The sequence below is a fragment of the Carettochelys insculpta genome, chromosome 5 (genome assembly GCF_033958435.1).
Source record: "Carettochelys insculpta isolate YL-2023 chromosome 5, ASM3395843v1, whole genome shotgun sequence".
NCBI lineage: Eukaryota > Metazoa > Chordata > Testudines > Carettochelyidae > Carettochelys > Carettochelys insculpta.
In genome coordinates, this window is record NC_134141.1 from 31,198,442 (window position 1) to 31,225,399 (window position 26,958).

Here is a 26,958-nt window from a genome sequence, read left to right on the forward strand (position 1 = left end):
ATAGTTTTATCTCACACAAGGAATAAGTTAAGACTCTCCAGATTTCTAAGACCTGAAGCCTGACCTCCCTGGATGTGAATGAAACTTGCATACCTAGATTAGACCAATAAGGTAACTTACATAGAGGGGCACAGAAAGGAGTAAATAACTGATAGTTTCATCTGCATAGTCCTATTAAAACTTTTGTAATGGTATATTCTTTTCCAAATTATATTCTATTCATATCCAAATTTCTCTGTAATACTGATAAGCAATAGCACTTTTGCTTTTCACAATACCATGAAGGTCTACTATGAGCCCTCACACACTCAGATAATTACCTCCTTCCACAAGGACCATACAGATAACCTAAGCTGAAACTTCAACCACCTCCACCTGCCCATTAAATTCTTTCAGGAACACTCCCACACCAGCATCGACTTACAGGCACCACGGTAAGTTTCAACAGTGGAACCCGACAGGCAGCTATATGCCTAAAACCCTACAGATCACCACATCTACCTTAACAGATTTAGTAGCCACCTCAAATACAGCAAGAAATACATCTTCAGCCAGGTTCTCAGATGCCACAAAATAAGCCCTGAGATAAAAATCCTTAACACACTCAAAAAATGCATTCGCTAAAGGAGGACACTCCACCAGAGAAGTAGATTACATCATGGAAAGGGCCGCCCAAATACCATGAGAGAACCAGTTGCAATACAGAAATAAAACCTTCTCTAACTCCACACCTCTAGATTTCTCCTACCACCTCACACTGGAGACCATAAAGGCAGTGTCTTTCTTGTAAAATAAAATAAAATAAAATAAATGGTGCCAGTGCTCAGCCAGCTCCCCACCTCCTCCCCACCAGCCCAACCCATGACCAGGATTGCCGAGGTGTCAGTACTGTCAAGTACCAGCACAAAAAAATGCTGCATATGGGACATCATCAAACAACTACAACCCATATGATATCAGGACCCCATCCTCAAAGAAATCTTTCCTAAACCACCTCTTCCAGCCTTCAAACAACTCTCCAACAACCCCAAGCTCAAAAGAAGCAAGCTCCCCATAGATGAAGATGGATCAACTCCAAGTGGCCCCAGATCTTGCCAGAACAACAGATGTAAACCTGGAGACATATCTCTATTGCTAAAATGATCACTATGCCCCAGAACATACTTTTCCAGACATGTGTCCTACACCTGCCTATCACAACTTGCCCAAATCCAGTGCCCTCAAAACCAGTAACAAATATGAAACCAGATAATCACTACACTCTTGAATAAACTCACACAGGAAGGGGATAAAAGACAAAACTGCTATATCACCTGAGGCTGAACATTTTTCAGAAAGCAGTCACTGTATATGTGACCTACCAGTCCCCATCCTCAAAGCAAATCTGCTCAATTCATACAAAAAACAAGACTGGGAGCTTAAATTCATGACTTTAATAGACAGTAAAAATCTATGGCCTGAACAGAAATACTGGATTCATGGCTTTTTACAGCAATCTATAACCCACTAACAACCTCCTTCCCTACACGCTTCCCTGCCCCCTTTCCTCCCTATGACTAGAGGGGTGTTAGCAAACCACTTCACCTTGAATGGTCCCTTGAAATATGCCTTAATTATGCTAAACGCTCTGTTACATCTTTTTCCTGAGGATCTTTGTGTAAGCTCAAAACTTCTTCTCACTAGCAGAAGCTATTCCAACAAAATATACTACATTACCCACAAGATCCATACAGAATTCCTATCTCCTAATGAATTTGTATTAAAAGTCATTCAGCAAATTGGAGGACACTATTTATTTGCAATACCATTTTCTCTGTGTTTCCTGTCCTCCTTGGAGCCATACTGAAGGTTTGATTTTGGTGTTGAATATGCAGATACATTTTGTATTAGCTACTTTTCAAGATCTGGGTAGCCTTCTGCCCCCAAATCAGGGTTGTCAACTTCTGGAAATAATTTTAGGGACAGTACAGGTTGGACCTCCCTGGTTCTGACTTCTTGGGATGTGATTCGTCCCACAGAAGAGTTTGCTTGACCAAGGCAGGTCAATTCTGGGCCCTTGCTGCTGGCCTCCAGGTTCTCTGGGGGTTGGGGAGGTGGGGACACCAGCTGCCCAGCCAGTCTCCCCTTCTGGCTGCTAGCTCCAGCTTCCAGGCTCCCCTCTGAGCTGCTATCCCCAGCCTCCAATCCCTGCCCTGGCTCAGCTCCCAGTGGCTGGCCCTGTTCCACTCCCAGTCTTGGCCCTAGCTAGGCTCTCAGCTACTAGCCCTTCACCAGTGGTCACCAGACTGGCCCCTGGCTGGGCTCCCAGCCGCCAGCCTCCTTACCAAGCTACTGGCTGCCAGCTACCCTGCGGCCAGTACCAGCTCCACTCCTGGCCCCACAACCACAAGCAATTGCTCCGCTCCAGGCTCCTTGCTGGGTTCCCAGCCACTGGCCCCTTGGCTACTCTACCAGCTCTGTTCCTCATCCCTCAGCTGGGCTCCCAGCTGCCCACCACCAAGGACCCGGACCGGCTCCATTCCCGGCCCTGGCTGGGCTCCTGCCTGCCAGGCCCTGGTTATGCTCCTAGCCTTGACAGTCAGCCAAACTTATTTTATGGACACAGTCTTACAGAATATAACAATGTCTCAAAAGGACAAAACTGAGCAATATTTAATGTTTTTATTCATACATCACAACAATCCTGCTTCTCAGCTGAGCTGACAGCGACAGCAGCTGTGTAACCCCAGCTCAGCTGGCAAACTGAACTGGGCAGCAGGTGGGCGGCTGGGAGAATGGGGAGGCACACAGCACAGGCCACTGGAACTACAGCACATTGGCTAGGCTCATGGATACAATCCTATTCCTATTACAGTCACTTCATCCAGCCCAAATCATCCCCCTTCCAGGCCATGCTCCCACACTCAGACGTGATGTGCAGGAGCTGCTCACCCAGTTGGGACCACCCAGCTGGGACAAAAACAGTGGGGCGCCTCTGGCAATGTGGGAGGCTCCTATGCCTGGCTCACTGTACAATGTCCCCTGTCTCTCCCCTGCAACCTGCTGTGGGGAACGCGGCAGGCTGCTGTGCTAATGACAGTGACGCTGAAGAAAAGTTCAAAACCAGAGGCAGAGAAGAGTGGCCCTTGCCAGCTAGGAGAATTTCCATCCCTGGCTTGGGAATTGCAGCTTGTCCCAGAAGCAAGCTGGACTGACTCCTCAGTTCCACTATAAAGCTTTGGGGAAGGAGGGATTTCTATTTTTTACTAATGTTTAGATTCTTTTTGGATTTTACAAACAGGTCCAATTTTAGCTCTTTTTTATGAACTGTCCGTGAATTTACTGATGGTTGACAGCCCTTTGCAAAGTCAACACCTTCACTTAAATGAAATATTTTTAGTTAAATGCTTTTCAGTGTCTTTTGCCTTACACTATCTTCCTACAATGAAAGGATTGTTATTTGTTTGAAGGGGAGAGGCCATTTTTAGGTATTTTCTCTCTTTTGATTCTTCATGTGTTGATCTAAGAATCATAGACTGAGTGGGACTCTTCTGGGTCACGTAGTGTAGCCCATTCTGTATAGTAAACAGCAAGGAGTTGAGAATACAATTGGAATTAAAAGGGATTGATTTTCCTAAAACTACATCTTGTGTGGAAACTGAGAAGCAGGGGCCCCATAAGCCACTGCCTCATACTTTTGTCGTATACGCCTGTTTACAATATTATTACCATTTGTATAGGTGTAATACCCAAAGACCCTTACTCATAATTGGCCTCACTGGGCTAGGTACTGTGCACGTTTAGTAAGAGACAGTCCCTGCTCCAAAGAGTTTTCAGCTAAATAGACAACACATCTCATAGTAGCTCAATATGACTATACAATGGAGAATCACACTTCAGCAAGTTATAAAAGAAATGCATGATCTAGTGGCCTAAGCACAGGACTGGGAACCAAGACCATCCACAGTTCTAATCTTAGCTCTGACTGCCTTTGGTGAATCACTCACTCTCTCTGCCCTAGTTTCACTGGTGTAAAAAATGATGTTATTTGACACAGTCTTATGAAAATTAGTTAATGATTGCAAAGCTCTTTGAAGATGAAAGACTTAAATATTTTGAATCTGGTAACCCAAAACAAACTAAATAAGCCTCACAATTAGTGTTCCCAGTAAGCTGTGCATTGGTTCGGCAACTCAAGAGAGATTCAGGTGAGGCTCAGCTGATTAGCAGAGCAACCACAGCTATTTTTTTGTTTCTACTGGTGGTGCACATTTGCATATACCTTGGTGCACATGTTAAAAAAAAACATGCTGGAGTGGATGGAAAAGATCTGCATATGGATGGCAGAGATTAGAGGGAACACTGCACTCATGATGGTGCATGCTTCATGCCCATGTGCTGCCTTGGTTGACAATGACTGGAGAACACATTTTTTTTCCCTGATGTGTCCTCGCCCAACAATATCTTTTATGAACATTCATTGTTAAATCAGAATAAGAGCCAGCTCAAGTATTTTTGCTCTGAAACCTGTGCCCCAGCAATATGAACCAGCTCATGCTATTAATTCTGCTTATGATAAAAGAAAGCTAAGAACTGAGTCTCTTTATTTTAAAGCCAACAGCAGCAACTAGTATGAAAACTATGAAGGCAGAAACCTTTTATTCTCAGCTTACACCACTTTCTTTGACTGGTTTCACACTGTTTCCCCTCTCACAGGAAGAATTCTATTCAAGGCAGATTCTGTCAGCAAAGCGAAAATGCCTTTCCTTTCTTCCATGGTCTTTTAATGCCTACAGCACTTTTAAAATAGAGAAAATGTGACTGAAAACCAATAAAAGTACATAAAATATTCTCCTTAGCATTTTCCACAGTATTGCAGCAAAGCCACAATTATCATATTGAGTGCTTTCCTCCAGGTTACTCTATAAATGGCAATTAGAGTCATTTGTGGTTCTCACAAGATTATAGGTGACTGAGGACATCATCAGACAATATCAGAATTTCCCATGATACAAAAACCAAAACACTTTCCATAATGAGCTGAGAGAGTGGATACAATTTACAGAATGGGATAGATCCAGACCGCCAACATTCAGGGGATTAGCAACTCAGCTATTTCAAATCTATATAACTGAAGTGAAATTGATGTTGCAGTGACTTCCATAGCCAGAGTACAAGTCCCAAATTCTGGTTAGGACCTTTCATTCATAATTTTCCATAACTCATTATTATACTGGAAAGTTACAAAATGATCATAGTGAAATGCCACATAACTTCAGGAAATTGAAAGGTCTGATTCACTGATGCACCATGATGTTTTCACTGGTTCTGCTGGTACAAAAGGGCTATAAAATGGCAGGTCCAGCCACTTGGGAGTCCTGGAATGACTCTGTTTCATTTCTTTAATAGCCCTTGGTGCAGGGATTTTAAAGGTTGCCAGCAAAAAGATGGGCTTGGAAAGTTCTTTCAGCAACATACAGAGTTAACTCCATGATAGGGCTGCAATTAGATTGTCCTTCCTGAATGGGGAAGATGCATGCGTGATGTAAAATCAATGTTGGACCCCTTTGGGTTCCAGGATAAACAAAGCACCATTGTGACCCTTTTGCTGGATGGTGGCTCCACTAGATTTATTCCAGAGAAGAGTTCCCTTCTATCAGCATAACCATCCCTTGTCCAATAGCCATTCTCTTTACAACTCCTGAGTGCACAAATGGACCAGACCAGAAATGAGAATCTGACCTCAACTCTTATGTGTACACCCAACACATGGTTGCTTGCTATGCTCTCTTAGATTCAGATCATTGGTGCCGCTTCTCATTTAGTGGGCAGTTAGAAGTTAAGGTGCTCAAGATCACTATGTCTGTGTTACCTCAAAAACCTTTTCTCTGTTAGTGCATCTCTTCTGGGGAAAATTACTCCAAACCTTCCTATCAGAAGAGCTTCAACTAGAAAATCCTTTAGCTTGTTATAAACTATCTGACAGATATGCATTTGTGTCACGAATCCAGAAACTCATCCTGGGAGGAAAAGAAAAATATCAGTTGAACCTCTGTCATCCAGGGCACTCGAGTCCAGCAACATTCATGCTCTGGCACATTCAGGGACTCTCTGGGTATGCTGGGGTTGGTGCACTTTGGGAAAAACCTGAGAAGCAGGGAGCCCAGAGCCAGCAGCTAGGAGCCTGGCAGCCAGGTGAGGGGCTGTTGGCTCTGAGCAGAGCCCAGTATGGGGGCTGTTGGCCAAAGACGGGGGTCAGCTGGGAGCCTGTGTTGGGGTGTGTGGGGGAGGGCTGGGGCCAGGAGAAAAGCCTGCTGTCAGGAGTGGAGGCAGCTGGGGCCAGGGGTGAACCCCGGTGGCTGGGGCTGAAGGCTAGAAGCAGAGTCCAGTAGCCAAGAGGAGAGCCCAGAGACCAGTGGCCCTGTAGGAGGAGAAGCTGCAGGCTGATATCACAGGGCCCGGTATTCTCCACTGGCCCAGCAAACTCCATAGTCTCGTCCTTAGGGTGTCAGACCAGGGAGGTCCAACCTATATCTAGTCAGAAAAGAAACATAACCATATATGCCTGCAATTAGTTTTCTGTTTTTATCTTTGAATAATAATTTTATTTCTAGAGCTATCTTGCACCGTCCATCTTCCCAAACCTTACAGCCCTGACCCCATCTCATTTATTTTTTACTAGTAACCAAATAACCTAGTTTTCCCTTAGCTTGTTTGTTCCAAGGACCATCTCTGATGGAAATTCACAAAGCTCCCATGTATCATCTTGTTTTTTTGACTTGCATGTCTGTCTATTCCTGGTCAACTTTCACTTTGGAAATAAAAACAGAAAAAAAAAAAAAACAGATAGCCTTAAGCCAGTCCTCAGGTAGGTATAATGTAGAACAGGGGTTGAAATGACTTGTCTTAGACTTTACCAATTTTGCTCCTTCCTCAGGTTCCTTATGAAGCAGAGAAACTGAGAAGCAGTTGGTCTGTACCGCTATTGTTTTGCAGATGATATTCACCTCTGCCTCTCTTCATAATAGGACCTAGACTGGTCTCTGCTTTCTCAGTACTTGGCTGGGATTAGGGCCTGATCACAGCAAACTGGCTGAAGCTTAATCTGTGTAAGAGCAAAATTATTGTAGTGGATTAGGACAAGGTCTAGAGGGCCCAGCAAAACAATTGCCAACATTTGCAATTTGAGGGTGTTCATAAGCCCCTTAATGCTTCTAGAATTATCCTCTGTATTTCCTTGTAGTTTTTCACTCTGCTTGAGACCACATAACAGCAAACCATGACTTTGTGAGTGCCACAGTGCACTACTACAATGTTATGTATTTTATCTGGGATACACTTGCAGACCTCTCTGAGGAGAAACTAGCAGTTTTAGAAATCAAGTAGGTAGCAACAAGCCATTTGCATCAGCAAAATATTAGGAAATCTTTCCAGATTGTGAGATAAGCATAGTAATTGGATATTTCTGCTTGAATGATCGTCAATGAAATAATCCACAACGTTGATAGCTGAATTGCCTTCCTTAGGTTTCATACTTAAAAAAAACACCGAGATGAATGGAAGAAGAGCACATCCCTTACGTGTAGTCTAGAAGATTTGTACCAGTTGAACTAAAATTGTATTTTAATCTGATTTACTTAAGCCAGGGCCAAAGGTCATGCTGATGTTTGATTTATTCACAATTTTGAATCAGTGTGATGCCAGCAGACCAAGTGCCAGCTCAAGCCAAGGTGCTCAGGCCTCAACTGAACACTGACCAACAGAGAACTGGAAGCCAGTCTGGCTCACCTGGGTGTCACTATGGATAACCCAGATGTTCAGTTTGCAAAAACATGCCTCGCCTTTGTCAAACTCTTACAGATGCAAAGCAAGATGCAGAAGTTGGGTCTGCTACCTGTATTAATCTCAGTTATAACAGCTGTATCCCATGTTCTAAGGTGGTGTGAAGGTTAATCCTCCATAACTGTTTATATTCTCAAATGGAAAAGAAGCTTTAAATTATGTAAAATTATGGCTTTCTACAGAAGCTGTTAGGTGCTGCCCATCAAGAAGTTTCAGTGAAATCAAGTGAGCCATTATAAAATATCTAAGAAGTAGGACCTTGATCATACGAGATATGTTGGGGGTGGAAGGGCTGTACAGGGGGCCACAGGCATCCCCCAGCATTGCCTGTTCCTGTACTATCAGTGCTGTACTGCTGTTGAGTGCAGGGGGCAGTCCTGCTCCTATGACTGAGTGCCATGGTCTGAGATCAGGAAGAGGTATGGGGACGGGAAGGGGGCATGTGTGGAGCCAAGTGTGGTAAAGGGAGGAACATGGGCGGGGGGGGGGCAGTGTGGCAGGAGCATGTGCCTGGTGGCCCCCCCTGGAATCACTTCACTGATTGCCTCTGACTTTGGTAATTATCTTCCTTCCCCTCTCCACTCCCTTCTAGCCACAAAGAGAAGACAGCTACATGAAATCATCCCATCAGCTTGAATATTGGGGTGGAAGGGGATAGAAGACCTTAACAAGAAGAAACTGCATTGCTATGGTGTCTGGACTTAAAGATGGCATAATTTCTAAGGCCACCACCACACTATCGCAATTGGAGTGGATAAAATTGCACATCGGCAGTCAACTTCTATGTCCAGTGTAGATACGGCCTCAGTATAAGAAAGGGATTTCAGCTTCTTAGCTTGCATTGGCCCTAAGGAGCTTATAGTCCATACAGTATTTACATACAACAGCAGCTTCTATCACCTTTTGAAACCTAAAAGTCTAACTTATTTGGTGTGTCTATATATCTGCTTTAACCTTATAAATAACTCATTTATTTCCCAGCTAATACATTTTTAGTTGGTTTATTATTGGATTGGCTGCAATTGTTGTCTTTGGTGTAAAATCTAAAATAAAATTGACCTGTGGTAAGTGACTGATCCTTTGGGACCATTCTAATAAAAATTAAATTCTGTTAGCCTAGCACAATAGTGTGCATCTTCCCACACTGCATTTTCCTCATTCCCTGCTTCTTTATTTATGTCTTGGGGCACATGATGGGTTGGATTATACAAATTTAAATAAATAAATACTATGCTTTGCTACTGACTGCCAGTCTTCAGAATTTGAGTTGATCTATTATTTTGATCATTACAATGCACGTAAAGACTTCCACATATTCAGTCAAGATACTTACACACAGTACAGTCTCTTTATGAAGTGTTTCAACCTACACAAGAAAAAAGCCTTGAGGAGATAAGCCTTTCATAGCAAACTTTCATTTTTGTGTTTTCTGATTTTTTCTGTGACACGACATATAATCAGTATTACGAGACTGAGGACCGCAAACACCTCAGAAATCTCATAAAATAAAACCAGCAGCCTTGCAGCAGACCCAACTTCAATAGCATGAATTCTGCAACTGTGTTTCCTCATCCTTTGTATTTAACCTTTCCTGCTTTCGATGCTACCCTGTAACTGCAAGTGAAATTTATATTCCTCCACAACTTTCTCCCCAACAGGCAATGTTGGAATTATTCCACCTGTTACACAGCTGGCATTAATTTTTCTTAGCAGGATAAATGAGTTGCTAGAAATCTGTCTACACTGTCTGATCCTCACAAATTTCTTTCCTTCACCTAACAACTCAGTGTTGTACAACTTCTTCTCTTTGGCAGTAAGCAAATCGTATTTACATTACTTCTGTTTTTTCTCCTCCCTTCCCCCAAGGATAAGAGGTGGACATTCTCGGAAATTTGTCATTTGTGTGTGTGTGTGTGTGTGTGTGTGTGCATGTGTGCAAAAAATGGAGCGGTGGGGTGTGGTGGGGGAGTGCAGGCAGACTGGCTGGTTGGATTTAATAAACTATCTGATCCTGCATGGTATTTTCTATTTAATTTGTTGCGTAACTTAACTGACTTTCCATCAGTTCAGCTTCCACTCTTTCAGACACAGCACATGGAATATTAATATAGGCTTAATCATGCAAAGCTTTAGTACTTTAAAGAAGATCTACTGAAGTCACCAGGACTGAAGAGTAAACATGTGCAGGACAGGTCACTAAAGCAAATGGTAAATTATTTCTTGACTTCAAAGGGTATAGATACCAATGAACATTTACACTGGGCACAGTCTTGGTGGTTCTGAGTGCCTTTAATTTTCATCGTACTGCAGAAGAACTGAGGGCACTTGTCACCTGTCAGGACCAGGACCAGGACCAGTGGGAGGAAAAACTAATTGAATGCTGGTTTCTCATGCTCCTGCCTCATTCATTCCACAGTTATATCACTTTATTCAGATACTTCACTTCCTCACAATAGTCATTAAACAGGAACCGCTTTTAAAGTACATAACAGCAGATCTTTAGGTTATCCAGAATCTGTAACAGAATATGAGCATGTTCCTGAAAGATCCTGAGCATCTCCTGAATACTTGAAATCTCCTAAGTCTTCTGGAAGGCAGCAAGAGTTAAAAGTATCCACTCACCACCTCACCAAATCCACTCCTACATGCATAGGCTTTAAAATGACACTGCTTTCTTAGATGAAGGAAATCCAGATATGAAGTTTTTATTTTCCCAAAATAAAACCACTGATATTGGCGATTATAGCACAGTACTTCTATTTGTGATAGTGATGCCATGTGGTTTGATATGAGAAACAAGGACCTGTGGTTACAACACAGCACAAATTTAAATGTACAACTAGAAGCCAGCAGAGAATCCCTGAACCTATCTAGGTCCTGCCTGTGTGATCACAGCTATACTATTATATTTGGCACAGTATCTCAAAGAAAGCTAGCTGAAGTATGTCTCCTTGGGTTGTGAATCATGTCCTCAGCTCCAATTGCAGATCATAATGCTGAGGTAGGAACAAACCTGAGACTTTTCCAAAGGTTTTAAAAGCTAACCAAACAAAACAACACATCACCGTGAGATAAACAAACCCACCCACTCAATACAGGTTGGTGATTAGGGCCCTTACCTGTGCGGGGTCAGACCCTTGTTCAATTCCCTGCTCAGCATCTTTCCTGTGAGGATGTTCCAAATTATAGAAATTATTATCTAGTCATTGAAGCAGGTGTTTGAATTTGCATCTCCACAGCCAAGGTGACTACCCTAACCGCTAAGTTTATGGCAACTTTGGGCTTGCCCTGTCACCAGAAATGCTACCCTGCACCTAAGAAACCTTCCCAAAAAATAGTTTTGTTGAAACTAGTACGAGCCCATGGAAAAGTTTTGAGAATAAGTCAGAATTTTCTGAGGCAAGAAACTTTTAGTTGAAAAACTGCAGACAGCTCTAATCATGTATTTGTGTGGAACAGAATTTAGGATTTAGCAATTATGTAGAAGAAGAATGTTGTTTCAGTAATCTGTTTTAAAATGTAAATGGACCTAACTGGAAAGAAGAGATAATAGGAAACCTTGAACTACTACAGCTTACACAGACCCTAAGGCTATGTCTGCAGTAGAGAGTTTTTCGACAAAACTGAAGCATATATGCACAAAACAGGTTTTGTCGACAGCATTCTGCTTCTCTGCAATGAGCGATAATGCCTTTGTCAACAGTTTCTGCTGAAAAAAAAGTGGTGTAGATGCCTTGGTGGGTGGGGGGGGGGAATGGGGGACCCTCTGTTGACAGACAGGGCTTCCAGTTCACTGGAGAGTCCTGTTCACCGAGTTTCTGGCTGGGTCTTCTGTCGAGAGAGGGCCGGGGAGTCTGGCCACTGTCTGTTGACAGACAGGATCACTTTTTTGATCCACTTTCATGTGTGGACGCAATCTGTCGACAGAAATTTTGTCAGAAGATCTCTCCCAACAGTAATGTCTGTCAACATATCACAGTAGTATAGATGTAGCCTAAGGCTGCATCTATACTATGAGATAAAAATCAAATTTATTAATATCAATTTTGTAATGCTGGAATTTATAAATTTGATTTGGACTATCCTCACTTTCCCACATGCTCCTCACAAAGTCAACTTACTGCTGCCACACTCAATTGGCAAACATTAACTGCTGCAATAGTCCATTGTGGGAACCTATCACACAGTTCCCTCACCCCTGTAGCATTCTGGGTATGCTCACTGGTCTTTGACATCATCTTCCCCACGTTGCATTTTCCTCATTCCCCTCCTGCATTAAGCAAACGTCCATTTTTCCAGTCAGAAGGAAGGAAAACTAGGGCATCAACAGAGATGCTGTTAACAAAAATCTCATTCTTTTGTGACTGAATAACCAAGGATTTTATAAAAATCAGCAAGTGTGTCTCTTCTCAACTGGCCATCCACTGACTGTCCCCTCTCCCTTGATTGTATCCGATAACTGAAAATAACAAGGACCCTGAAAAGCTTGAAGAAAGAACTGATAGTAAAATTTTGAGAAAAAAAAAAGTGGCTGAAGGGAGGGTATTTGGCTTTCCAATGCACTATTTGGCTTCTGTGCACAGTCTGTGTTCTCAGTTGGCCATCCACTGACAGTCCACACTCCCTTGATTACATCTCATCCATGAAAATAAAACAGGAACAGTCTGTATTCTCAGCTGGCCCTCCACCTCCTCTTCCCTGCATGAAGGGGTGCAAAATTAGAAGAAAGAGGACAGAAAAGGCTAAGAAATTATTTTTATCTTCCCTCTTCACTACACAGGGGATGACAATGAAATTTCGTACATTGAACTTGTAAGGGAAACAGAAAACTCAACTGGCCTTCCACCCACTGTCCTCCTCCCCCTTTTTTGTGAGGGGGAGTTTTAAAGAATGAAGAAAGAGGAAAGGAAAGGAAAGGTTAGGATAAAGGTTTTATAACTGAAATATCAAATATTTTGCAAAAAGCAGCAGGTATCTGCAAAGGGCAGCAAATCCCGAGAAATATTTTTGGTGGGAAGGTGGGAAGCTGTGGTTTGCAGCCACAGAGCTGGTTGAAATGTTCCACCATCCCTGATTATCTTAGCCGCTGTAGAAGACTTCCGCCCAGGGGCATCAAGACATGCAGGTCCTTGATGGGGTATGGAGGGTTCAGTGTGGGACCAGTTGAAGTAGTCCCCCCAAATGTTAGCCACCAGGGGAGACTTTCCCCTCATGGCATCAAGTCCCCAAGTATCTTAGACACCAGGGGAGACTCCCCCTGGGAGCAGAAAGGCCCCAAAATATTTTGGTAGAGGGCCAGTTGAAGTACTCCCCTCAAATACTTTAACCACCGGAGAGACTTCCTCTCAGCAGCTGCAACCCTGCAAATTCTTTCCTGCCCTTGGAGCTCTAGCCGCTTGCAAGCCAGGACAAGGTGCTGCCTGGCAGCATGGTCAGCACCAAATGGCAGGCAAATCCTTTTATTGGATCAGGGGCTACCCACATGATGTGGCTGAGCATAGGGAAAATCCCAGTGGTGTGGTACCTTTGGGGGAGAAAGGGAAGTGCACACAAATGTAAACTGCTGAGAAGAAGTTTCTCAGCCTCTTATGCAAGCTGTGCTGCTATGTGGTACGATGGCATAGTAGCTGGCACCAGGTTGAGCAGAAAAAAACCCCTAAGTATAGAGACAGAGCCATGACCTCTGTTCAGGGGCTATTTGTAATGGGTAGACACACTCACAGCACTCATAGCAAAGAACAAAATACATTCTCAGGCTCTCATCCACACATGATCCCACAGCTACAGGCTTTCTGGTCCCAATTTGAAATTCATGATCTTCCTGTTACCTAATTCCTGCACGCCCGAGAGCAGCAGCCAGAGAAGAGCACTGAGAGGGGCATTACATACCTTAGGGGGTTATATACAGGACACCTCTGGAGACTAATAAATTTGATTTTAAGACACAGTGCTTCCACATTGGCCTTTAATTGAACTTTTGAATTTGTGCTTGATACTTTACCAATCAGCTGCTGACGAGATATGATATTGATATTAGCGCTAGCTCAATCGAGCAATTGGTATTTACAGTGAAGACAGTCGTAGTATTATTGAGCTAACTGCCTTAATTCAAATGTATCTCATAGCATAGACACAGCCTAAGAGAGCAGCTGAGTAAATGTTATGAAATATGTTTCAATTTGGATGATTATCTATGTTCTGAAGCATAAACTTAAAATTCAGGTTAGGTATAAAACACTGATGAAGAGTCAGTATATCACAGAGGTACATGGCTTTATTTGTCTGATAGAAATAAGCACACCTGAAAGGACTTCCTACAATCTCGGAACAAAGAATTCCTTTTAAGTTATAACACAATAGATAATATGATAAAACCTACAACTCTTCTAAACCTTGAACCAACAATATACAGACTTAGTTGCGAACAGACCCATAAAACCATATGTAAGCTCTTTGTGACAAGTCCTTTTACTGTTTGTGTTTTTTTCTGTTTTTGTTCTGCTTATTTGTTCTCAAGAGAAGATTAATTAAATTGTTATACTGCTACTTAAAATATTTTAAGAAGTACATGCATTAGAATTTTATATGCACTTTAATAATGTTACAGATTCAAGATCATAAATAAGCTTGTCTTGAAATGATCTACAGTATGTTTTCACTGAAATGCATTTTGGAAAACCTTTCTTAGTGATCATAAAGCACAATCTTGGGAGTCAAGAAACCAGAGTTCTGTTCCTGTTGTGTTACTGACTCATGTTGGGAAAGATATTTTACTTCCCCAAGGCTTGATTTCCTTATCAATAAAAGGAGGCTAACAAAATGTTTGACAATACAGTAAAAGCTGTTTTATCCAGCATTGGGATAACTGGCACTCTCCATTAACAGGCAGAGCAGAGCTGTCTTCCCAGCTGGGGCTGCTGGCCATGGGGCATGTGGAGCAGGTCCAGCTGTTAGTGGAGTGGGGCCAATAGACCGCTCCAGTTACCAGAACATTTGATTATCTCACAACCTCCATTCCTTGGGAGTGCCAGATAATGAAGCTCGTACTGTATTATTGATAATATTGCCATGATAGTACTTCATCACACAGTACTGTCTGTGAAACAGAGTCTGCATAAGTCATGTCTACTTTTCAGTTTCTAATGGTGCAGCTGCAGTCTTTGGAAAATATATTTCCAAAAATTCATCCTGTAGAAAAGATGTAAACTTCTGAGCTACAAATTCACTGCAACTCATACTAGAGGACAATCTGTGGATCCCCATCATTTGCATTCATTGTATTGTTGATATCAGACCCCTACTCATTTCTAATTCCCATGAAAGTCAATTGAATGAGCTTCATAGATTTAAGATGAAGAACTCCAAAATTTCAATTTTCATGAGGTGGATTTCAAAATTATTAGAGTGACCAAAAATTAAATAAATTTTGAACAATAGTAGATCCCCTGTATTTGCCTTCTGGTATGGGTCCATATATAATTTATTTTTAAAAGTTTTGTTTCACACCCATGACAGCTAGAATATTTTTTAAATGAAAACTGAGATTTTCCAATTATTAATGTGAGTTGAACAATTTGGGATATAAGAAAAGAACCAGGCGTTAGAGTCATTAAACAATCATGAAACCTTGTGACACTGGAATGTCTCCACATTTATAAAGCTTATCCTAGAACAAGTTTCTGGTGCACTTTTTTCCTCTTTGAAAAATACCTTATTCCATGTATGGTCCCATTAAATACTAACTACTTATATTAAAGAATCTGTTCCATAAGAACAGTCATACTTAGTCAGACCAAGGGCCAATGTCAGGTGCTGCAGAGGGCACGAACAGAACAGGATCAAGAGATCCTTTCATCCTTTCCCATCTTCTGGAAAAAAGAGGTTAGGGCAGGGGACAGCAACCTGCAGCTCCAGAGCTGCATGCAGCTTTTTAATGGATCACTTACAGCTCTGGACACTGCTGCTGCTGACTCCTCTTGCGGCTCCCTGTAGTACCATGGCAGAAGTAATGGAACTACATTTAATTGGTTTAATGGCCAGCAGGGTAGCAAGAGAGATCTAGCCATTAAACTAATTAAATTTAGCTCCATTATTGCCATGTGGCCGGGCAGCAAGCTGCCTGTGCTGCAGGTGGGGGAACGGAGCAGAAGATCTGGGGGAGGGGTGGCTGAGTCTCCCCTGCTAGTGCTGTGCAGCCCTGACACGGAGGCGGTGGAACAGCGGGGGTGAAGACAGTGGCCACAGAAGGGCACCGGCAGCAGGCATAGCTGGATAAGCATGTTGGCTGAGGCTGGTTAATCTGGGAATAAGGGGTAGGGGGGCAGATTTGGGGGCTGAGGTGCGTAAAGCCTAGAGATGGAGGTGGGTTTGATGCTAAGAGTGGTTAAGCCTGGGGATGCGGGGGCAGTCTGGGGCTGAGAAAATTTAAGTCTGGGGATGGGGGTTGGGTTTGTGGGATGGGGGTAAAACTTGGGAATGAAGGGTGGATTTGGGGACTGAGGCACATAAAGTCTGGAGATGAGGGTGATAAAAAGTATGGTTTGATGTTATTTATTAAAGGACTGTCTTGGAATATTGATTTTGAAACTGGGGAGCAATATAATGTATGATTTAGACTGTAAGAAGGAAATAGTGACTAGAATAGTGAAAGCAAGAGCAAGTTTGAAGGTGATGGATAAGATCTGGAAAAGCAAAGTGATTAGCTTAAGAATGATGTTGAGCATCTTGAAAACATGTTTTCAGCAGGATGTTGCACAGATGCGAGACATGGGTGATAATAAAAGATTCTAAGAGAAGAATATTGGCATTCAAAAGGAGTTGTTATAGAAAGATCCAGCTGAAAGAGAACCTGCTGCAGAAGGTTACCAATGAGGAATTATATGGAAAGATCCAGCCAAAAAAGAGCCTGCTGAAGAAGGTTACAAAGTGGAAGCTACAACTACTTGGGCATATTTGCAGAATGAATGACGAATGAAAAATCAAGACCCTGGTATTCGACATAATGGACGGTTCAAATAGGAGAGGCAGACCCCACAGAGAATGGATAGATGATATAGCAGATCGGTGTGGAGCTAGTCTACAGAAACGAAGCCACTCCGCACTGGACAGGGAAAGACGGAAGGAAATAGTGAGAGAGGCATCAGACACCAACAGGCACTGAGCCCACGGTTATTGATGATGATGATGTACCTGCCATGTAGCTGTGACACACTTACTACCTTTCCTAGATCTGAAACTGAGCTCTGTGTAAATGTAAAGCTACCTCTCATCAAAAGACGTTGGTTCAATCAAAGATGCTGCCCTGCTCACCACCTCTTCCTAACACTCCGGGGCTAACAGGACTACAATAACACCACATATAAGGATCACAGGTGAAAACTGAACAAACAGCCTCTTTTTAGAAACACCCCCCACAATTGACTGTTTTCTACAGAAGTTAAAGCAAGAGGAGGTGAAAATGTGTCCAATTTCACACTTAATGCACAGTGAATTAGCCTCTAGTGACCTTTTAGTCATACACTAGCTACCTATTTACATATCAGGGGGTCTTGTCTACTGCTGATGCACAGAAAATTTAAACAGGTAATTCTCTATTAACGTTAATGAGAATTACTCATGTACGTAGCCTGAGCCTTGATGAGAACTGATGCTAAATGTTTCAGTTCTCCCTCATTCCATTTAATTGGCAAAAATCATGATGTATGCAAGATTCAGTCTTGCTCTGTTAACACAAAAGGGGCTCCCTGCTGACTAAAATGCAACAAAGCATTGACAGCTCTATCTGGGATACAAACTAAACTAAGAATAATCTATACATGCTCAAAAAAGATAATTATCAGCATTTCAGGTTGTTAAAATGGTGGTTTTTTAAGATTAAAGACATTTAGTGATTTTGGTTATAGAAAATTTTAATTAGGGGTGTGAGGAACTCTGTTCCCTTCTTAAAACACACATCATTCAACATGAACATTAATATAAACAAAAATGGGAATTCTATATGTGGGACAAAACTTCACCAGACTTCCGGGGGTGCCACTTTAACTGTGAAATTTTGGGGCATTGTTGCTAGTGTGTTTTGGAGAAAGAAGTTCTACAAACAAAACTGCAATTGCATATAACAAAACGTGAAGTGCACCGTGCTAACTTTATTATAAATATTTGTACTATAAACAAAAATTGTATTTTTGAATTCATTCCATACAAGTATTATATTGCACTTTTTCCATGAAAGGTGAACTTACAAATACAGAATTATGTTACAAATTACAAATACAGAACCCTGCAGTGTGATATAAAATTTAAAGCTTTGCAGCTTACACATCCACTCAGTCCTACTTGTTGTTTGGCCAGTGACTTAGACGAACAAGTTTGGTTATTTGAAGGAGATAATTCTGCCTGTTTCATGCTCCTTCATGCTTCAACCACCATTCCAGTGAACATGCATCTATGCTGATGATGGGTTCTGCTAAATAATGATCCAAAGCAGAGTGCATTAATGTATGTTTATTTTCATCATCTGAATCAAATGCCACTAGCAGAAGGTTGACTTTCATTTTTTGGTGCTTTAACTGCTGTAGTTTTTAGGACTTATGAAAGCACACCCACATCTCATCCTTCTTAGATTTTGGGTGCCACTTCAGAATCTTAAACTTCCAGTGTAATAGCTATCTTCCCCAGAAATCTCACATTGGTACCTTCTTTGTGTTTTCAGAAATCTGCTATGAAAGCATTCTTAAAATGAACATATGGTAAGTGGATGGAACAGAGAATAGAAGAATGTGAATAGAATAGAGCCTGAGATTCCCTCAAGGGATTCAGTCACAAATTTTATTAATGCATTATGTTTTTAAAGAGTGTCATCACAAGGGAAGAATATTCTCTGGAATGGTGGCCAAAGCATGAAGAGGTATATGAATAGAAATGCCACCTACAAAAGTGACACATGAACACATATTCTCACTTTCTGGTGACATTGTAAATAAGAAGCAGGCATCACCATCTCCCATCAATGTAAGCAAGCTTATTTGTTGTAGCGAACGGCAGAAAAATAAGTAGAACTGATTGACTTGTTGGCTCTAAACCATTACATTATGTTGTTTTGACTACGTTTATATAACTCCACTCCAAAAATGTCCACAGTACAGAGACTGCACTTCAGTACTTGTATGAGGTGAACTGAAAAACACTTACATTATATTATTTTGTTTATTATTTTACAGTGTAAATATTCCTAATAAAATAAAGTGAGCACTGTACAATTTGTATTTTATGGTGTAATTGATATCAGTATTGAAAATGTAAAAAAAATAAATATTTACTACATTTCATTTGTTATTCTATTGTTTAACAGTGCAATTACTCATCTAATTTCTATATCGTGATTAATTTTGAGTTAATCTCATGAGTTAACTGCAATTAATTGACAGCCTTAGTAGAAATTTGATGTTTTATATGTGCACAATAATTTTCCCATTGCACCGAAGTGCTTCATGAATGCAAAGTCACACATCAGGGTGGGTTTCTTTGAATGTTTGGCCTTGCGGGACTGAAGGACATGGTATGAACATTGTTTAGCTATACCATTGTACTGCAAAAGATATTAAAGTTCAGTTATTCCAATTTAACATGGAAAGCCTAATGCACCTAAACCAATGGAGAATTCTATATTTTCTTCAACAACACAAGATGAACGTAAAAGTTTTACTGTCCAGAACAGCTTCATAAACATTACGCAGTAGTTTCTTTTGGGATTTGTTACGATGGTGGGTTTTTTTTGTTGGTTTTTTTTTTTTTTTAGCTAAAGCACATTAAATACACACATTGTATTCATTTCCTTATCTGTTGACATTCCCAATAGCTCTCCCATTTCAAAATTGCAGGTTGTTGTCTCTTCTCCATAGGTTTAGTTTGCTTAGATTTCAGACACTCCATATGCTCTGTAACATCTTTATTATTAAAGACATTTTTCTTTTATAGCAGTTCCCTTAGTTCTGCATTTGGGCCCTGTCATTTCAAGTTAGAAATTATTAGGTCCCTATAAATGTAGTCACTAGCATTACTAAAACAATGCCCATTCACAGGGGAGTTTATACTAGTCCAGCATTTGGGGAAAGAAAAGTTAGTTTACCTTATCTACATGATCAAAAGATAATTTTTAACATGCATTTGTAATTTGAAATGACTTTTCTAGTTTATCCATCCTTTTGAAATTTCATCACTTAAGTTTGGTTAAGATAGAGACATGGTTACAATGTACTGCTCTTCTGAGATGTTTGCACTACTAGAGCCTGGCCACACTAACAAGATGGAATCAGGTTTTAACCATATCAAAGGACAATAGCTCTGTAACAGGGATACTACTTTTTACGCCACAGATTGGCTCCATGAGTGCCATGAAAATAAATGAGTCAGGGGACCCAGCTATAAAAGAGGTTTCCTGTCTTGCCCCACTAAAACATGCTAACATTTTGATACAGATGGCATCTAACCCGGCCTTCATAACTGGTCTAAACCCTTCAATATTCCAGGGTTTTAAGCAAGTACAGGTATTCCTGCAGGCCCACCAATGTGCCAGGCAGGAAGTGCAGAGGCAGAGTGGGGATTTGTGCCCCCTAGACCCAGTGATTTAAAGGGGTCTGAGCCAATGCTTGAAGCCCTTTAAATCACTGAGGGAGCACCACTCCATGCAGTTCTTTGGCTTGCATAAGATGGCAGGGGCACCACACAGCACATATCAGGCAGGGCTTCGGAGGTGGGGGGCATCACTACAGCGTGGAAGGTTTTGAGGGATGGCTACCCTTGACCCTGCCTTTTCTGGCCTTGGTCCTGCCCCTTCCAGAAAAATGGAGCCAGCCTCCGCACACCTAACCCAGGGGCCAATGCTCTCCTGCCCCTCTGCATTACAATAGTTCACAGTCTTACAGCTTGGGTTTCTTATTTCTTCAGTCCAGTTCAGACAGTGTTGACTATAATCCTACTGTAAGGATGCTACAATTACAAGTACAAACATTTTGAAACAAAGAACTACAATGTATAGTCATGCCCTAGCAGTGCTATAAAACAGCCTTTCTTAAAAACCAAAGCCAATAAAAACAAACAATGTTAGAAGAAGCTATACTACAGATTTAACCTTTCAAAAACAGACTAGGTTAATGAATTTTGTCCACATAAGGTTTTAGTTAACAAATTTTACATACTGTATGATATTCAGGTAATGACTCAGTTTAAAATAACATTAGCAAAAAATGTCTTAGACCTTTGCTTTGTGCTAGCATAACTTTTTAACACAGTGGCTATGTCTACACTTGCATTCCTCTTTCGAAAGAGGTATGCAAATGAGGGAAATTGAAAATGCAAATGAGGTGCAGATTTGCATATCTGGCACCTCACTTGCATATTCTTATTTCAAAAGAGCTTCTTTCGAAAGAAGAAAACCAGCATAGAAACCCATAAAAAAAGGGAAGAAAGATTCTTGCAAAGATGGGGTTTAATTTTGAAAGAGCAGTGTCTGTGCTGGTTTTCTTCTTTCAAAAGAAGCTCTTCTGAAATAATATGCAAATGAGGTACCAGATATGTAAATCTGCACCTCATTTGAATTTTGAATGTTCCTCATTTGCATAACTCTTTTGAAAAAGGAATGCAAGTGTAGACACAGCCAGTAGTTCATAACTTTTTTTTAAGTGTGGTCTCCTATGTTAAATGTATTTGAGTTATTCCATACTTAAAAATGGCTTCAAATGTTATGAAAGTGCCTAATATGAAAAGGGTCTAAATTACAGAAAGTAATGTTACAGTCCCCTGTAGGTAAGTAGGTAATTACATATGTTGGACATAGACTAATTTACCATGTATCCCACACAGCTGTTTAGAAGATAAACCCTTATTTACCCTGAAATCTATACTTGTTTATATGTATCAATAGGGGAATTGAATAACGTTAGCCATATAATTAAAAAAGTTATTTGGTATTTCCCATTCTAATTTAAAACAGGACTCATTTTCTAATAAAAATCCAAACCAGCATTTTTGTCCACTAGTATATTTTATTTTATTTTCTGATTACTGATGGACTAATTAAGGAATGTTAACTAATCATATTCACAGTGGCCATGTGTACACTAGCCCAAATCTTTGAAATGGCCATGCAAAAAGCCATTTTGAAGATTACTAATGAGGTGCTGAAATGCATATTCAGCACCTCATTAGCATGCTGGTGGCCACGGCTGTTCAAAATTTCAGCAGCTCATTAGTATTGCATGGCCATTTCAAAGATTTGGGCTAGTGTAGACATATGTAGCTAGTATGTATGCACTGATTGCGTGGTTTGACCAGATCCTTCTTTCAGATGTGGTTGCACTGGCAGCAGAAAGCTGTGCTAAAGCTACAGACAGCAAAAGATTCTATGCCACCCTTCTCAAAAGTGTGAGGGCATGGATAGGCAAAATATGGTCTGCTCAAGGTAAACCTCATTTAGACTAGATTAAACCTTGGATGTGAGATCTCTAAGCACTTTCTAGCTGTTGCAAAAATGAAATCAGGTTGCAATACTCCCTCTGAATTGGTTCTGAGCCTCAGCATGACAGTTGGAGTTGCCATCATATGGAGAGATGGGAAGCAGAGATGGTGATCTGTTGGTAGTCAAAAGATTCCATGATATTTTGCACAGGAATAAGCTTCCCACTAGAGTTCTCAGACTGCTTAAAGGGTCACACTGACTGTCCTGCACTGAAAACAAGGGGGCGCGGTCCAGGCTTCCTGAAAGACAGCTTGTGGAACTTTTGCCAGGAAATACAAGTTAATAAATGCATAACTGTAATAGGGTTCACAAAAAGAACTCTAAGTTCATGGAAGATAAATCTACCAAGTGCTATTAACCAGCTTGGGCAGGAATGCAATACCATGCTCGGAGGGCTGCTCACCTCTGGATTAGGGTTAGGATTAGGATGGAGGATTACTTAATGACTGCATGTTCTGTTCATTCCCTTGAAACTCCAGCATTGACCATGGGACAATAAAATAAATAAAAAGGAGTACTGGACTGGACTGACCATTGGTTCTGACCCAGTATAAACACTCTTAAACAGGTTCTTATGGAACACCTTTCCACCAGAAAATACTAATTTGCTGAAATCCAAATGTTCACTGTGTATTCCTCTCCCTCATCCCCACACCTCTACTTGCTAACTTTCTTCCTCTCATGTACAAATATGTGCTCACTCACTTTTCCATCTTATTCATTCCCTTTCTCTCTCACATCCTCAGTGTGTCATTGGTGAATTAGCCACAAAGTGGTACAGTTGGTTCTGGCTCCTGCCTTCCTGGGATTATGAGCCTCCACATGCATAAAAATCAAGGTGCAAGTGCACTAAACATAGGCCAGGGCAGAAGATGACCCACCTATGAGGGGTGGTCAAAATTCTCTCGTACATGTTTCTGGGATGTAAAATCAAAACCTAGGAACTAAGTCTGTCTGAAAATCTTACTACAAACCCTATATTTATCCTATGCTTTATGGGTGAAGTACTCAAAATCAAACATTTCAGTAATTTTTCCAGTTTTATGTGAAAGAATTATACACAGATTCATAATAGGGCTTGTCTACACTACCTCCCTTCTTCGAAGTACCAGTGGGTGAGCCGCGGCTACACATGAGCCGGCACTTTGAAGTTTAAAACTTAGGAGTTGCCGCGGGGAAGAATTTGCAACACCCTACTCACCATCCTCCCTTCAAAGTAGGGAGGTAGTGTAGACAAGCCCTGTTATGAATCTGTTCATAATTCTTTCACTCATAAAAACATTTTAAAACTGGAAAAAACCTCCATTTCTCACGGAAAGTTGATCGTCTTTGTCAGGCATAACAATTCCATTGCATTAATAAAAATAACAATATAAGAAGAGAAATAAATCCCAGATTCTCTAGTTTAATTACTGAAATGTTTGATTTTGAACACTTCACTGCATTTTATTTGTACCTAACCAAATGTAGGATCAGTTTCATACACTTGCGACAATATTGCTGAATTAAAATTGTTCTCTTTTGAATAAAGGATTATGATATTTTAATATATTTATTGCCTTATATTTCTTCTCTAAGTTAGTACTTAAAGCATGCATGTACAGGAGCAATGTACAAGAAACTATTAAGTTTCTTGGTTAAAGGACAGATCCTGTAAACCCTTACTTATGTGGCTAGTCCTTATTCCCGTGTGTTGGACTGTTGAAGTCAACAAAAAAGTACTGAAACTGACACAGGTTTTGTAGATAAAATTTGAACTACTGGAAAGTTAATGTAAAAGGAAGGGGACTGATAGTTCTCTATGCTTGGCATCTACCTGAAATAATGTCTATTTTTAAATATACTTCAATATGAAGACATATTTAGAAAGCTTAAATGACTTTTTAAATGACCAGAAAAAACAAAAGTAGAGCAATAATATTGCTTTGTTGCAGTAATGGCTAACACATTTATAAAAGGTCCTCTTCCAGTTTACATACACCATTCTACACTTATCAGTCAAACGGGTACTCAGAGAAGTTTTAGCACAACACCTTCCATGTAACAAGTAGAAATAAAGGATAATACAAACAGTAGAGAATGAAAACAAAAACAAAACAAACAAACAAACAAATGAAGGCTTTAAAAGTGCCTAACAACATACCTTGAAGAAAAGTGGCACTTACAAGACCAGCCATCTACCTGATTACTGATAACACAAGAATGCTCTTTAGACACCTGGGGTGATTTGTATATTGTCTTATGTTAGGTCTAGTAGAGGATCACGAACAGCCTTGTCTGCAGAACCTAGACACCTAGAGCAGAACCTTTATTTGCATATTTTCTTGGTCTGATGCTTAAATTATACCTTTATTGCTATCTTAACACAAGTTCTAGACGCTGTATACTGTTTCGTATGTCAGAAAATCCATTTGCTCGAGGAAATAGCATGGGCCCCAAGTGTCTTCCCCCTGAAACCAGCAGAGGAGTTATGTCACAGGCTTTCCATGGTTACTAGTGAAGCAGTGAACTTTTACAAGAGATGCCTAGGGGTTGGTCTGCAATGTAATGCTTCTGCATCCTGATACAGTCTCTGCACCCTACTGTTGCTATTAACAAGAATATACTATCAGGGGTTAGAGCAGCATACTAGGTGACTAGTGCTATTAAGGTTTGGTGTCAAATCTTAAAAAGAGCTACAAGAACACTAGTTCATGGCATTTGAACAGTGTTAATGTGCATCCCTTTTTCTGACAAATACCATGATCCCTGATATGGAGCCCTGAGACATGAATAGGAACAATATTCATTTGCATAAAGTACACACCACATGCTTACATGCACACATACAGAGTTTGATGGCCAATATTTTTGTACAAACGTTTACTTGTGGCCATGTCTACACTGGCACAATTTCGAAAGCCATGGCTGGCGGCATGCTAATGAGGCGCTGAATATGCATTTCAGTGCCTTATTAGTAATCTTCGATTTGTCCATTAGCATGGCCATTTCAAAGTTTTGTGCCAGTGTAGATGTAGCCTGTGAGTAATGTTTCCAGTTCTGGAGGAGGGAAAAGTTTCTTAACTTACGGAAGCATAACTCACATCTTTCCCCAAGCCTCTATAAAGCTGAGCATCAGAACACTTCCTTTCTTGAATATTCATGAAACACAAGTGTTAATCTATCAATGTACTAATGCATGGATGCCTGCTTTCAGCTTTTCTACTTTGTCTGGTGTTTTATTATAAGTAATGGACTGTAGCAAGAGGTCACTGCTCATGGTGCAGAAGAGACAGTGGGCACCACTGTTACATGTGCTTTGCCTTTTAGTTTTATTTTAAAAAAGTATTTAAAGCAACACTGTACTGAGAAAAAATACATTTTGGACACTAGAATTTTTATTATGACAACTAGAGTCAATAAATCATTTTATATATGACATGCCAAGGCACACACTTATTTAGAACTTATCTGCGCATTTTTTAAAGATAACATCATTTTAGGGTGACATCTTGTTAACGTACTGTTCACTCCAAAACATATTTATTTCAGTCTACTCATTGAACAGAGATTGACCCAAGCCACATTATTTCCACTATATAGAATTAGAGAACAAAACCCTTGTATGACCCCAAATCTGTCCTCCTGCCAAATTTCAGGTTCCTGCCCAAATACAGAGGAATCATAGCTCTTTAAATAACTGGTTGAACCTAAAAAGCAAAAACTACTTTTTTCCTTCAGCTTCATTCTTGAGAGTTGTGAAACCATTTTTGTTTAAAAAACAAAATTAAACAAAAACAAAACATTACTTAAAATTCAGCTTGAGGCAGACAGCAAGCACATAAAATTCCATGGTGAATAGTTAAAATGTAACAAAGTTTATAAGTAACTTAAAATAATGGTTTATGATGGAAGAACGGAAAAAAACATCTTAACTATAAGCCAAACTATTGACTCCACCTACAATTAATTCAGTACAAAATCAAGATGGACTTAAACCACAAAACTTGAATCTGAACTTCCCTACAGTTTGGTGAGTATTCTGATCCAGATTTATTTTCCAGGACCATCTTTAATACAAAGTTAAGTAATGCGGGCACTTTCTAGAATTTCCTGTGCAATTTATGACTTCTAAAGGGCCCATAAGATGGTGGGCAGAGCTGAAAAGCATTAAAATAAGAGAAACCAGTAACTGATTTAAATTTTCTACAAAATAACTCTTCGCAAGCTGTGTAAACTTTCTTTAGCTAAACAAATATTCTAACTGGCAAAGACGTCACATTTTCTAAGTCTCACAGTGGCAACTGCCTGAGTTCATCCTGTCTAGATGGCTCAGCAAACACCCACCAGATGAACTGTGCATATTCCAATAAATGTTACCTTCTCAGGTAGACATCTTTCTACAAGACAAACAAACAAATGCCTTCTAGCTGAACATAAATAAACAAAACAGAATAATGAAATGGAATTCCTAGACAAGATTTTGGACACAATACAATGCTCCTGCTCTTTGAATTCAGAATGCATGACTTTAGTTGTGTAAGTCATAATGCATATACATATTTTTTCTTCTATTTGGGGTGGCCCTGAAACAGAGTAACATGACAATTGTTCTTTATTTTTAATAGAGTGGGTAAACAGGT